This window comes from Crocodylus siamensis, chromosome 5 (assembly GCF_052110815.1).
Source record: "Crocodylus siamensis isolate JL-2025a chromosome 5, ASM5211081v1, whole genome shotgun sequence".
NCBI lineage: Eukaryota > Metazoa > Chordata > Crocodylia > Crocodylidae > Crocodylus > Crocodylus siamensis.
The window spans coordinates 184680438-184696281 of NC_143399.1; the positions used below are offsets into that span (position 1 = coordinate 184680438).

A 15844-nucleotide genomic window follows, 5' to 3' on the forward strand; every position below is an offset into this window, starting at 1 on the left:
AAGAGCTTCAGAATTGTTAACAGCTATTTTATTACAGCTACAGACTGTGAGACTTGCATTTTATTGGAATGCCGCATTTGGCAGTTTTTTGCATTTGGCTGCAGTGTGCAGTTTAAGGCTTGTGGTTATTCTGACATGTTATTGTTAACCCCACTAGTCCAGGATTTTGTACTTGGACAAATGAATGCAATGGTATTAGTAATCTATGGGGCAGTGACTTTGTGGCACAGTGGCTCGGTACAGTTCCTTTTCATTACTGAAGCCCTGAGCTCAAAGTTCAGTATACATATTGCAAAACTGCTCTGTGATGTTAAACCGATAGTCTGGCCAGGGGAGACCCTCACCTGTGCTGTCCAGGTGATGTTAGGAAAGATAATTGCATACAGAAAGTGGGTACCTTATATCCATTCCAGTAAAGCTTTTTAAGCCCAATTCTGAACCTCAGGGAGAGATGAAGCTGATCAGCCCCTTGTAGGCTCATGTGCATGAATATTCATATCCATTAGCCCCTTCTCTCTGTTTGCCTAGTAAACAAAAGTTACTTTTTTCAAAACAGCTCTCACCAGAGCTCTATTCAAAGCAAACACCCAGCAGAAACAGACCTATCCTTGCATTGACTTCATTTGCAAGCCAGAACTTTTTTCTTACTCACATTTGAATTTGTAGCTCACTTTGCAGGGCCTTGAAATAACTGTAAAACACCTTTGCCAAAGCCATGCTGTAAAGTAACTCTTTAACCTTTCCTGGGCAGCACGTTTAGATGTCTGTGATTAAAGTTGGGCTGATTGATGCCAAAGGAACTACAAATGTATTTTGGTTGTTTTCTTATTACAGATTTAGCTTGACTGTCAGGAGTGGAACCAGAGGTCAAATGACTCCCAGCAATGCTGCTTCAAGCTGGCAGAGCAGAGCTGCCCTGTGGGGACCCCGGGAGCTTTGAGAAAGGTGAAGGTGCGCTTTTCAAGCTTCTTTCTTCATGTTTACATTGGGGGGACACTCAGGGGCCTGCACCCCAGCTGTCAGTCTTCTTTGTCCACTTATTACCGTTTCTCATTTTCTGACAAAGTGTGCCTTTGTTCTTCTGTCCAAATGATTTTATCCTAGAATCCCAATGTTGCCAAAGGCAGCTGCATGATTCTGGTCTTTTCCATGTGCTAATAGAAACCATAGAAGCATAGAAAATTAGGGTTAGAAGGGACCTCAGAAGGCCATCCAATCCAACCGCCTGCTCAAAGCAGGACCATCCCCAGCTAGATCATCACAACGAAGGCTTTGTCTACCCGCATCTTAAAAACCTCTAAGGACAGAGATTCCAACCTCTCTAGGTAGCCTGTTCCACTGCTTTACTATCTTCCCCATGACCAAGTTTTTCCTAATATCTAACCTAAACTTCCCTTGCTGCAGCTTGAGACCATTGCTGCTTGTTTTGTTATCTTCCACCACTGAAAACTGTCCTAGGGATGTGCAGAGTTTGGGTAAGTGAGGGCAGTCTCTCTCTGCAGGAGCTGGGCACAGATGTTGTGAGAACTGCCTCTTGTGCTGATGTGCCTGCATTTGTTCCTCACAGTACAGTGGTCATTTAACTACTGTATATTTTAAAGGTGGAGATACCATTTCTATAGGATACCAGCAATTGTTCCCAGAACAGGTGAAACATTAGCCAAGCTTGTTAATTCCACTGTATAACTAAGTGGAAACTAAATATACTGACTAGCCATGCTTGGCAGCACAACTAGTATTGTTTGCTGTGAGACAGTTGTTAAAGGCAAAGATTGATTATTATTCCAGTGCTAGAGCCAAGCCTCGGCTCCTGTTTGTTTGACTTTCCAAATCCCCTTGGATTGCCATCCATGGCTATAAACTGTTCTGTTTTTCAACTCATCTTCTCTGTAAATTGGATTCATTTGCAAAATCTCAAAAGCCATTTCCCATGGATCACTGTGTGGGATCTCACCATCCCAATTCATAGTCCAAGGAGGTTGCCATGCCATAGCAGCTTTACAATGGATAACTAGTCTTCCTTGTCTTAAATTTGCACAGATAATCAGACCCATGTTGTTCCTCTGACTTTGGACAGATGCAATGGAAATTCTCCTGATAACTTTTCATTGAGAATGATAAGAAATTACTTCTAAGCACCAAAAGGAGTGTTAGGCCTTCCCCAGATGGAGGCTCAGCCCTGGTTAGAAGAGCGTAGCCTGTTGTAAGATCCGACACAATAAGATCAACAGACAAGATGGAGCAGAGAAAGGGAGAAGGCTACAGTCACAAAGCCATGAAAGGCCTTAGGGGCAATGCAAGATGGGCAAATGCACCAGGGAGGTGCACTGTGGTTCAATTCTAGCGTGCTAAGTGGTGGGGAGGGTCCAGAACTCAGCCTTTGCCTGGGGCCACCAGAAAATAAAAGCCACTGCTGCTGAGTTTGCACATAAAGAATCAACCATAAAGATTCACAGGAGGAGGAAGGCCTTATTAATATAGCCATTCTTGCATTGCCTTCAGCACGGCAAGACCCACTGTGGACACAACTTTTTAAAATGTACTGCAGACATACAGCATATATCTAGTAAAACTACGGATGAGGTTGAAATGAGGCATTTTTGGACTGAGCCCTCCAAGCATTTGCCATACAGCTACAGAATCTTCTCTGTAGTGGTTTGCTGAGAAGCTCTCCTAGAGTCTGTCACTTGTAGCCAGTGGATAGCTTTCCAGATTTAACAAGAGTATCACACCTATTTGGCTTTCTCCTGAGGATTCATGTCAAGGCTTTTTTAAAATTCTGTTAGTGGTGATGGATGTGGGGGAGACTATACAATGCCCTGCTGCTTCCTTTTTGTCATCTCCACCAAAAATGATGTACATTTCCAATGTTTGCAGCACTGGTTGGCTTTAACTTTTGATATGGACCTGTCCACAGACCTCAGAGATTGTTTCATGTTCTTAAGGTGAAGCCAGGAGCAGGGGAATACTACATAGTAATGAAGGCCCTCTGGAGCTTATGTGTGATATCTGGCTTACTTCTGCTTCTTATTCATTTTGGACAGGGGAGGGAAAACCAGCATTATCAAATTGCACAAAGAATGCAGTTCTTTGTGCCAATGTTTCATGTCAAGTTTACTGCTTAGCAGAGGGCAGGATTGGAAAGGAGTTTCTAATTAACTCAGATCTGCTCAGCTCCTAGAGTTTCCATACCTGAACACTTTGGGCACAATGTGCTAATATCAAAAGAAACAGTATGTTGAGATAACTATGGTTTTAGAGTGGAATTTTTTGAGAGCCTCAAGTCTTTTAAATGCAAATGACTTGGAAATTTTGTTGAATTGCAAACTCAGAGCAAGGACTTTCTATTGCCCTGGTTGGTACAGAGCCTAGCTCAACTGGATGCTGGGTCATAACTAGAGTTTCTTGGCACTATAGTAGTTCAAGTAATAATTGAATGTCAATGGAATGTGAATGCTTAACTCTTTTGGGCTTCTTTGAAAACCCCAGCCTTAATTATGAGAATTTGAAGAGCTGAGAAATTGTGGAGGAGTTTCTGTGATTGCCAAATCAACTTTATAATTCTTCTTGGGTGAGATCCAACAACATTTAATACAGTGATGAGAACAGTGGGGTATCCTGGTAGCATTAGGTATATTTTATGTTTTATAGAAAATCAGTGAATATGTTTACCGTTGTCTTCACTTGACTCCATGCTAGCATGTGCATTCCTGAATAGGGAAGTCACCCACACTGAACTGAGAGGGAACTGCCCCTTTAATAACATATATCCAGCATTAATGACCATTTTGGCTGACATTTGTACTGGGCTTAAGGGATCCTTTGGAAGAAATGTGCTACAGAAATGAAAACTATCTGTGAAGAGATTATCTGCCAATCACTGCTGCTTGTTGATGGGAAATCATTACATACCATGTCTGTTTAAAGATATCTGTGCTAAGAAACTCAAAAGCAGCTGTGTAGCTTTAAGGATTAAGGTGGGACCCTGACGGAGTTTGTTTCCAGATTCCCAACAGCCCCTTTCTTTCAACACAAATGAAATAAATCCCTGACACAGGCACAGTGTCCAGGCCCAGTCCAGCTGGCCATGCCAGCGGGAGGAAAGGGAGCATGCTTTATGAAAATGCCAAATCGCATGTGCTTTTTAAATTATGTCATTTTAATCAGGAGGGAAAATACGACCATTGCAAGAAGCCACAGTAACACTTTCTCCATCCAAATGTTCCCGTGGCACTGTAAATGATGGAGTAGAGCACAGTGAGACTTGTTTCCTGTGCATGGTGAAAAATCCCAGAGTTGGAATGAGGGAAAAAAAGGCCCATTTCCTTAGCAGAAAATGATCTGTTCTAATGGTGCCTGTTGTGGGCCGTCATACAGCTGCTAGGAAGGGCCAAGTTTGTCAGACTTTAGAAATGTGACAACTTACCCTAGAGCTGCCACATGTTAATGCAGAGCAGGGAGGTGGTGAAGAGCCCGGTCCTGCAAGGAGAGGTATGTAAGGCAGGCTGCCTCAGGATTTCAAATGGCACTGGGCTGTGTCCCTGCATACCTCATTGCAGAACCAAGGCCTTCCATGCTACTTGTTTGAACCAATATTCTCCTCAATAACTCGAGCAAGCCTGCAGCCTTCAGAGCCCCTGTAGGTTCAGTGGTGCTGGAGAAAGCCAACAGACAGGTCTCTCTAGCAGTAGTGTCCCATAAGGCAAACCAAACCCCTGGTATTCTCTCTCGCTCACCAGAGATAATTTAATCCAAATAGTTTTCCCCTCTCAGAAGCCATTTTAGTGTCGTCTTTGCCTAAACCCTCCCCTGTATACAACTGGTGTGTCCCCCCCCTTTGCAAATCTTCACTATTCATATACTCTGCACTGGAAGGATGTCAGAAACACAGGAGTTATACTCTACACTGGGATGTCACAAACCCCAAAGTTTGTGAGAAGCTGGTCAGCATGAGGGGTGAACACAGTGTAGCCCCCATTTAGCATCAAACATGGGTTGCCTTTCATAATACTGAATTTTCCATTTGGGCCCCAACTACAACCTGATATATCTGCACTACCTTCACTGGAGCAATGCCAGTTTTCACCAGCTAAGGGTATAGCCTATGGTCTTCAGTCTTACGTATCAGGCGTTATGTCAGTTAAAGTGCCTTCATAAAGGTGTGAGGAGAGGAGGCGGAAACAGAAGTCAACAGTCCTGATCCCGACTGTGCTAGAGAATGTTGTGGAGAAACACTTATTTGCTTTTGTGATCCTTTGAGCTCTTCTGCTTCCCTCCTCCTACACTTTTTTTACATTTGTCTGGGCACCAGAAGCCAAGGCTGCAGGTAGAGTGAGCAGAAGACTTTTCTCATGTGAATGTTTGGATATGCCAAGTCTTTCAGCATGTTCTTTGCCTTTATTATCGCATCCTTTTTTCCTGGCACATAGTGCCTTGTTCTCTTTAACTGGATATTTGGGCCGGCTTCCTTACTATGAAGTCATCATTCAGGTTCATTTGCTGTTTTTCAATCTGATGGTTCATTTTCATGCTCTCTCTGGGTAATTGGTCAGGCTCCTCTGCACCGTGGCCTGTTTTCACTCTGTTCCTCCTGCTTGTGTGGCTCTATACCCATTTTCTTTCCGCTGGACCTAGCAGATGCATCTTTCCATCTGGATACCCCTGTGGGAAAAATGACATGAGCGAAAGGAGATGTGTTAAATTCAAGGATGAATTCATGGACTTGGGGATAAGGCTGAAGAATAAATAGGTCAATAGAAGTAATCTTTTCTGACATCCTTCTAGTGCAGAGTATATGAATAGTGAAGATTTGCAAGGGGGGACAGCAGTTGGTACAGGGGAGGGTTTGGGCAAAGAAGACAATAAAATGGTTAACCCCCCCTGAACCCCTGCCCTCGCAGACCCAGCTAGCCCTCCCCAATCCTGCCAAACCCTCCTAGCCCCCACCAACCTCCCTGCAGACCCTGCTAGCCCTCCCACCCTGCTCCTCTGATGTACCTTGGATCAGGGTCCATTTTTATAGATTTCATGGACTTCATAGACATTTGGGCTGGAAGGGACCCCGGAGAATTATCGAGTCCAGTCCCCTGCCTCAGGGGCAGGAAGTCAGCAGGGATCATAGGATCCCAGCAAGATAAGCATCCAAATGTGTTTTGAAGACATTCAGAGTGGGCGCCTGAACTGCCTCAGGTTGCAGTCTGTTCCGGACCTTGGGGGCTCAGACAGTGAAGAAGTTCTTCCTTATGTCCAGCCTGAACTGGTCATAGTGGAGTTTGTGACCATTTGGTCTTGTCATCCCTTGGGGGGCTCTGGTGAACAGTCATTCCCCAGCTCCTGATGAGCACCCCTGATAAACTGATAGGTGGCCACCAGATCACCCCTGAGCCTGTGCTTTCCCAGGCTGAATAGCTCCATGGCTCTGAGCCTGTCATCGTAAGGTCTGTTTTCCTGACCTCTGATCAAGCTCCTCTGCACCCTCTCAAGCTTCTCCACATCCTTTTTGAATTGTGGAGCCCAAAACTGGATGCAGTACTCCAGCTGCGGCCTCACCAAGCCCGAGTACAACGGGAGAATGACGTCCCAGGATTTGCTTGAGAAGCATCTATGGATGCAAGCCAGTGTTTTGGTCACTTTACTAGCCGCAGCATCACACTGAAGATTCATGTTCATCTTGTGGTCACTCATGACCCCCAAGTTCCTTTCATCTGTAGTGCTCACCAGCGTAGCACTACCAAACCTATAAATGTGGTGCAGGTTTTTCCTCCCAAGGACTTCTGTACAACTGACTGACTTGCCGGCTTTACGGCAGATGGTGAAGGTGATCAGTTCATGATCACTGTCACCCAGCTTCCCTTCAATTGTTAGGTTGCCAATTTTAACCTCATCTAACCCCTCAAACTTCTAGTTAAAATGTCTATATAAACCAAGGTCTGCTTATCTTTGGGAAATATTGCAAAACCTTCCTTTTGAGACAGCCTTTCCCCCAGAAGTGCTACTCCCAGTACAAACATCCATATTCCCTTTATTTCCCAGCCCTTCACCAGTCCCAACCACCCCCTCCCCAGAAAAAGACCACTCAACGGAAGACCTAGCACAGGCACAATTTTGACACTGAGAACAGAGAAAGGCTGTAGGTTTTGTGAAGCTTACAATAAAGTTTGCTCTTGGTGGAAATTTAGATGGGAGGCCCTCAAACACTTCCGTAATAAGCAGTAGCCTGAAACACGAACCTAGAATATTCACATAACACAATCATCTGATACATCCAAACAACATACAAAATGAAAGAAAGGTGAAGTTGTTGTGCAATAGAAGATGAATAACTAAGTATTACAATATTAGAGTGTACTTTGGCTAGGGTGTATTCACAGCATGTGAAGTGAACAGGAATATAATTACTGCTGCTTTGCACTGTATGTGTAAGTCTTTTCATCCAGATATTGCAAAGCACTTTCCTAAAGGGGCTATGCATTATGGACCTCCCTCTCCTCCCTTTGCAGCTGAGAAAAATGGAAGCAGAGAGAGATGGATATACCCAAGATGTGATCATCTGCAGATCTCCTAACTGTTTTCTGCTGTCCACTAACACGTAACACTTCATAAAGAAGAAGGTCCAGTACTGTTGTTACACACTGGAGATTGCAACCTTGTGGCATGAGATGAGTTAATAGAATATTAATATAATTGATACAATTTATATCACAGTCCTAGAAAAGAAAGAAAAGGTGCCATGGTAGCAATATAACATGTTTCCAAAACTCTTAGTGCAAATGGAAAAAAAAGGGTGACAGTTAAATGTTTGCCGGTAACTCTGTATCTTACTTTGTGTAATGTAAGAAATTAAAACTAAAGAGCTGAACCCAGTAGGTGTCTGTTAGTGCCTCACTCCCCTGACATAGATCCTCCCCATAATCCATCTTCCCTCCCTTTCTGTCTTATCTTCCATATTCTTTTCCCTTTGTGCACAATTTTCCTTTTATTCTATTATACTGCATATGGGACAAGAAGAAAGAACAGAATTAAAAAAGGACCAGTTTCCTCAACCTAACTGCTGAATGACAAAGGAAACTAGCCCAACTGCTCACCCTTTAGGCTGAGTGGCCTTGCACAAGGGGACTTTGGGTTGAATCAAATGACTTCTTCTCATGCTACTGGAAAAAATGTGGGTGTGTGTATGGGGGGACTCAATTGGCTTTCACTTCATTAATGAGCTCATGTTGTTTTAACCTAAGGCTTTCAGGAAGGGCACATATGTTCAATCCAATAAAAGTGCTATGGCTGGTTGTGTCATAAGAGCCAAAGTTGATGCTGAAACTTTGGATTTAACTCCTGGTGCTCTTAAAAAGTTGGCCTAGCAGTTTGAATTAAGAACTAGAGTGTGGGCTTGAACCATCAAGGATTTGATGTTCTTGGCACATGTCCCGAGTTTAGTATAATTTATAGAGACAGAGTCAAGCTAAAAAAAAAAAAAAGCAAAACTGAAAAAACCAAACCAAAATGCATCTCTGACTATTCTGACAAGGATGTTCCTTCATGTCAGTAGTCTTGGTGGGCTTTGTTACATTATGCTTATCCACTAAGGGCAAGCACGTCTTGCTTAATCCTATTTCTGGGAGCAATTCTTACCTTCACTGCCAGTGTCAGAACATGAGTTCCAAGATCTGTACTTGACAAGAGAAGTGCATGCTGCTGTGTTTCATCAGTCTCACTACCAGGCCTCACAAAACAGACCTAGAGAAGTCCTGATGTTGTACCATACCCCACAACCCCAGAAACTGGCACAGGAAGCCAAAAAGGGAAGTACCCAGTTTTATATAGAAAATGCTAAGGATTAGGGTCATAAGCCAGTGAACTAAATAGAAAGGAACAGGTAAATAAACATTAATATGAAGGTGCACATACTTAGGAATGAGGCAAAAAGTAATAAGCAGTAACACTCTCTAATGAAAACAGGATGGGTTTCAATACTGACAAGTGCAGGGTGCTGCACTTGGGCAGTAGGAACCAGCAGCACATTTATAAGCTGGGAAACTCCCTTCTCCAGAGCATGGTGGCAGAAAGAGATCTTGGAGTCATTACTGACTCCAAGATGAACATGGGGCAACAATGTGAGATCACAGTCTGTAGGGCTAACAGTACCTTGTCCTACATCCACAGATGCATCTCAAGCAGGGCCAAGGAGGTGATTCTCCCCCTCTATGTGGCACTGGTCAGGCCGCAGCTGGAGTACTGCGTCCAGTTCTGGGCACCACACTTCAAGAGGGATGTGGACAACATGGAGAGGGTCCAGAGGAGGCCTGCCCGCATGATCTGGGGGTTGCACAAATGCGGTTCGTTTCCTTGGAGGCGCGCAGAAATCACAGACACACAGACATCAGCCCACACAAAAGGATGTATTTGTTTGCAAACAAGGTCAGAGTGGGGCATTGATGCCCAAATCAGCTTCTGACAAACTAATTGTGTTTGCAAGCGGAATTTATCTTCTCTCTCCTGAGCACGTGTGCAGACACCGGAACTCTTACAGTTACGTCCGTTTCATACAAGCATACATGTAGTTACATCATTACATACATCGCATGTATAGTATAATTAGCTACTTAAGTATGCGGGACGGAGAGGTAAATATGCAACAGTTTATTAAGCATGCTCAAAACCACAACAGTTCATTAACAGTTCATACCCCAAGGCCACAGGCAGTTGAATTCCAGCTTCTGTAATCAGCATGAGAAAGGCTAAGGTGGGACCGGGGGAGAAAGGAGCCTTGGGCAGTATTTCTTTCTTATCAGGTGCAAGATGCAAGCTGCGCATTTCTAACAATATTCCATTTCTAACAATATTCCCCCCTCAAGATGCTTTCTGCTCCCCATTCTTAACTAGTACTCTTAACATCTGCCTTACTACTCACTAGCCACTTTGGGGCCAAAGGAAAAGCTCTCCAAAGCCACTGGCCTCCAGCCCCTTGGAGTCCCCCTCAGGCCCAGCAGTTGGTGAGATTGAAGGTACCTGCAATTCTTTCCATCATGTCAACATACAAATTTGCTTCTGGGGGAGCAATTGGGGGAAACGAGGATATAGGGTGGCGGCTAGGGCTGCTCAATCTTGCTTCTCTTACTACATAGATAACAACAAGGCATATTAAGACTCCCACCATATCCTCCCTCTCTTGAGATCAAATACAGCCTAAACTTTTTCTTTGTTACTTCCTTATTTGATTTTCTGAACTTTGATTAAGCCGTCTCAGGCGCACTTGGAGATCACCAGTAGGTTCACAGCTCCACCTGCTGGCTTCTTGTTCCGAGGACGGCTCAGCTTCCGGAGTGAGCTCGTCCTGGGAGCTGATGTCCTCTGATGCTCGTGGATGTCGTTTCACACGGGTATGGTGTATCCAACGGTCATGGCCAGCAATCTTTACAGCGGTGTGGGTTGCTAGAAGTACCTGGAAAGGGCCACTCCACCTCTCAGTCAAAGGTTCCTTTTTCCACCGCTGCACCAAGACCCAGTCTCCCGGGCAGAAGTCATGTACCGGGACGTCTAAAGGCAGACGTTGAAAGGAGGCTGCATATCTGTGAAGAGAAGACAAGACAGACTGCAAAGCAATAACGTACATGTGAAGCTCGCTATTACCTAATTCAAAAGTTACATTTTCTCGCATCCCAGGGGGTAAGACTCGAGGAGGCTTGCCAAACATAATTTCATATGGGGTTAATTTAATGCCCCATCGGGGAGTGTTTCGAATGCAAGTAAGAGCTAGCGACAATGCCTGACGCCACTTAAGGTGTGCTTCAATACAGATCTTGGTGAGTAGAGTTTTTAAGGTCCTATTCATCCGTTCCACTTGTCCTGAACTCTGTGGTCTCCATGGTGTGTGTAGTTTCCAAGTGATCTTGAGGGCTTGTGCGACTTCTTGAACTACCTTTCCCACATAGTGTTGCCCTTGATCCAACTCGATGGATTCGGGCAGAGAATACCGGGGAATGATCTCCTGCAACAGATACTTCACTACTGTAGCCGCAGTGGCAGTCCTGATGGGCCAGGCCTCGACCCAACCAGAGAGCTGGTCTACCATGACAAGTAAAAACCTATGATGTCCGGACCGTGGGAGCTCGGTAAAATCAATCTGCCATGCTTGTCCAGGGTACGCTGCCCAGGGTCTACCTCCCATTGGCACAGGAGGTTTCGTTCGAGGGTTTACTTTCTGACATGTGATGCACCTGGTAGCAATACGCTGAGCTTCTACATACAGTCCTGGGGCTACTGCTTGGCGGATCACTAGATCACCCATAGCCAAGCCTCCCATGTGGGTACTTGCATGGAGCTGGTGCAGCACCTCCCAAAGCAATGGCCTGAGTATCATGACTTTCCCTCCTGGTACTATCCACCACCCATGGGAGTTCTTATCTGCGTGAGCCTCCTGTGCAAATTTATCTTCTTCAAGGGAATACTGCAGGACTAGATCCCGGACGTATGGCCGTACGGCATGGGACAAGGCCTGCCTGGATACTTCCTCTGCCTCTCCACCAATAAATGCAGCTTCCTTTGCTGCCGCATCAGCTCTTGCGTTTCCAGGCTTATGCTTTTCCTCAGCAGCCTTCCTATGGGCTCGCACATGAATTACTGCTACCTCTTTAGGCTGGTGGAGTGCATCTATTAGCTTGATAATCTGGGGGCCGTTAGCAATTTTATTCCCAGAAGCCGTAATGAAACCCCTTTCTTTCCACAATAGTCCGTGCGCATGAACCGTAGAAAATGCATAGCGAGAGTCAGTATATACATTAACCTGCTGGCCTGTCCCCAGCTGTAATGCTCGGGTGAGTGCAGTGAGTTCCGCGGCCTGTGCTGACCATGAGCTCAGCAATGATTCCCTCCATACTACCTTATCCAAGGTTACCACTGCACATCCTGTTCGTCTTTTTCCATCGATAACAGAGCTGGAGCCGTCTACGAAGTATTCAGCATCTGGGTTTTCAATTGGGTCCTCAGCAAGATCAGGTCGCACCTGTGTGGTTTGATTCAGGACCTCAAGGCAGTTATGCGTTGGTCTCCCTGGCTCCAGCAGCAAGGTTGCAGGGTTCAAGGCTGTAGTATGTTTGAAAGTAAGTCCTGGATTAGAGAGCAAAAATATCTCATACCGTGATTGTCTGGAAGGGTTGAGAAACTTTCCTCCCTCAGTCCCTAGAATCTGGGGAACTCCATGTGGGGTGTGTATTTCCATGTCCGCACCCATGACTATCTTCTGGGCTTCTTCGACAACCACTGCTGTGGCTGCCACAGCCCGAAGACAGGCTGGCCACCCGAGCGCAACCGGATCTAGAACCTTTGAGTAATATCCCACGGGTCTTCAAGTTGGGCCTGATGGCTGCGTCAGCACCCCTGATGCAACCCCTCGATTCTCATGAACATACAGTCGATATGGCTTTTTATTATTTGGGATGGCCAGGGCAGGGGGCTGGGTTAATGCTGCCTTAAGCAGATCAAAGGCATGCTGCATTTCTTTATTCCATTTCCATTCAGTGAAACTGTCCTTAGTCAGGGAGTCATACAGTGGTCTAGCCTTCCCACCATAATCTGGTATCCATAGTCGACAGAACCCAGTTAGCCCTAGGAATGCCCGCAGCTCCTTGGGTGACTTAGGTGAGGCTAGACCTTGGATTGCTTGTATGCGATCCGCACTCAGGGCTCTGACTCCTTTTGAGAGCTTATATCCCAAAAATGTAACTTGAGGCTGACATATTTGGGGTTTCTCTCTAGAGACCTTATATCCTTTTTCCCCTAGAGTGTTTAGCAGTGACCTGGTGGCTTCCTCGCAGAGTTGCAAATTTGGGCTTGCAACTAGCAGGTCATCCACATACTGGAGGAGAGTCACTGCGGGGTGTGATCCCTTCCACTCCTCCAAGTCCTTCTGAAGGGGAAGTCCGAAAATATGGGGGGCTGCTATGAATCCTTGTGGAAGAACTGTCCACATGAGCTGGGCTTTATGGAAAGTATCTGGGTCCTCCCATTCAAAAGCAAATAATTTTTGACTCTCTCGGTGAAGGGGAATGGAGAAGAAAGCATCTTTCAAATCTAGCACTGAGAATAATTCAGCTTCCCCCGGTACTTGTGTCAAAATCGTGTGTGGGTTCGGGACTACAGGGTGGTCTGAAAGACCCTTCTTATTTACTGCTCGCAGGTCTTGGACCAGTCTATATGAGACCCCATCTGCCTTCGGCACTCCAAGAATGGGGGTATTATATGGTGAGGACCCTTCCACTAGCCATCCGCACCTCTTGTATTTCTCTATTAATGGCTTGAGTCCAGCTCTGGCCGCTCGGCTGAGTGGATACTGCTTTACCCGAACGGGCCCCTCCCCATCCTTGAGTCTGATCCTTACCGGGGAGACCGACTTAGCTCGCGCAGGGGTTCCATCAGCCCATACCGAAGGGTCTACTCCAGTCATGTGATCTTCAGAACTTACTACAGGGCATCGGTCCTCCAGGAGAGCCATCTGATAGTTAGAGCTCTGCTTGACAGGTAACTGGACCACCATCTGGTTGTCTCTGAAAAATATCTCAGCTTGCAGTTTTGTGAGTAGGTCTTGCCCAAGTAGTGCAACCGGGCAACTTGGAGAATATACAAAGGTGTGCTCAAGCAAATGGTCCCCCACTTTGGTGAGGAGTGGTTTACAAACGGGGAGTCGGGATTGCGTTCCCTCAATCCCTTCCACAAGAACATGCTGTTCACTAGTTCCTGCACAGGGGGTTTTTTTTGGAATCATTGAAAATGTAGCCCCAGTATCCACCAAGGCTTCAAAGTCTCTGCCACCAACCCTAATGGTTACCATGGGATCTTCTCGGGCTCCAACCCGAAGGGTAGTGGTCTTAGATCCCTGTCCCCTTCATTCTGTGTCCTCACCCTTTTCCTCTGTCCGCATGAGGTGACCCCTTGGTTCACCCTCTCTCTTCTCCTTTAACTTTGGGCATTCCCTTTTCCAGTGTCCTTTCTCCCTGCAGTAAGCACAAACGTCTGCTCCCATTCTTTCTCCTTTCCCTTTCTGTATCCCAGCCTTTCCAGGGTTACCTCCAGTTATAGCAGCTGCCAGCGCTGCCATCTGTCGCTGAGCCTTTTTATCCTCCTTGCGCTCCTGTGCCTGCTCACGATTCCCATATACCTTATATGCAATTTCCACCAGCTCTGAAATCGGTTTCCCGGGACCTCCCTCAGTTTTCTGTAGCTTCTTACGAATATCAGCAGCGGATTGACCAATAAACATAAGATTTACCATGCGTTGATTATCTGGGGCTTCTGGATCTAGGTCCGAAAACCTGCGGAATGCCTCGTACAGCCTCCCGAGGAAAGCTGAGGGATCCTCTTCTTTTCCCTGTCTCACTTCATACAATTTAGACAGATTAGTAACCCAAGGCACTGCCTTCCCCATTGCTTCCACTATAATCCCCAGATACCATGCACTCAGCTCTCTTCCTGCTGCGGTATGATTATCCCATCCCGGTTCCTCAACAGGGCAGGTATCACGCAAGGTACTACCGGTAGCTCCCTCCGCTTCTACCCTGGCTGCTGCTATGCGCTCTGCCGTCCCCAATACTAATCTCCTCTCCTCAGGGGTCAGGAGGGTTTGGAGCATCATCTGGACATCAGCCCAAGTGGGTTGATGGGTTTGCCCAATGGATCGAAACAAGTCCCTCATCTTTTCAGGGTCTTCACGAAAAGAGGGGCTCTGATTCTTCCAATTGAATAAATCTGAAGTACTAAATGGGGTGTAGACAAAAGTTGCATCGCCCCCCTCTCCGATAACCTCTCGCATCGGGCAATTCAGCACCGGCCATGATTCTACAGTCTTGCGCAAATTATAGCCCTTATTCCCTGATTCAGATGGGGCACTTGGTTGAGGTACTCGCTCTGAATCATTAGGTATAATTTGATACACCGGTGGTGGTTTCCCTGAGGGAGGGAGCGGTGGTGCAGAGGGACTGGATCCTGAGGAGGTGCCTGATTCATCCCCGCCACTCGTTAGGGTGACAGCAGAATGAGCCTGGCACTCAGCTAATTCAGGATCCCTCCCCCCCTCATCAGACTCAGGGAGTACAGGCGGTCCTCCTCGAGTCTTTCCTTTAACAACCATCACATGAGACTTTACTAAGCATTTCTTAATCCAAGGTGGCTGATCTTGGACCACTCCTAACCAACAATCTATATAAGGAAATTGATCCCAGTGTCCATCCTGCATAATTATTTCATGGATAGCTATCACTTCTTTTACTACAAAGGATCCTTTCGGGGTCCAGTGGACCCCGAATGTTGGTCACTCGAGTTGACAAAACTTAATTAAATCATTCTTTTTCATCTTCACCCCATAATCTGCCTGCTTTGTAAATTTGCTAAAGTTCCGTAAAACACAACCCAAAGGAGTACCTGAGCTTTCTACATGGGAGCTACCCGCACCCATTTTAATGCCCACAAGAGCGCGCCCAACGCACACCAAATACCAAAAGATCCTAGCCACAGACCGTTCGCAAAAGTACGTCTTATGCACACCAAATACCGGGCCAAAAAAATCCCCCAGTACAAAACCAAATCGAACAAGTCTTTGCCCCCAGATCCAGAAACCAAATTGGGCAAGGGAATTCGTATACTCACTCAGGTATCCTAGAGATCTCGATCAAAATGCCGGAATGTGTGTCTGGCGTCCTCAGAAACCAAAAATTTTGCACAGGTAGCCTTTAACCTCCCGGGTACCCCGACTCACGTCTCAAGCCCCCTGGGCGAGCCCAAAAAGGCGGCTTGGTGCGCACTCCCCGTGGCAGCAGGGACGATCTTGTCACTGGGTCCCGGGGTGGTCCAAGGAGCTCCT

General features: G+C 46.2%; 1 long non-coding RNA gene across 2 annotated transcripts; it reads left to right on the forward strand.

The window, feature by feature from the left end:
- The first annotated feature begins 358 nt into the window (after positions 1-358).
- LOC149865029 (uncharacterized) lies at positions 359-7801 on the forward strand. Of its 2 annotated transcripts, none has more exons than XR_016442348.1 (3): positions 359-720; positions 835-951; positions 7500-7801. It is a non-coding gene; the product is annotated as an uncharacterized LOC149865029 (long non-coding RNA). The 2 variants fall into 2 exon arrangements; XR_016442347.1 differs by having other exon boundaries at positions 604-725.
- The last annotated feature ends 8043 nt before the right edge of the window (positions 7802-15844 follow it).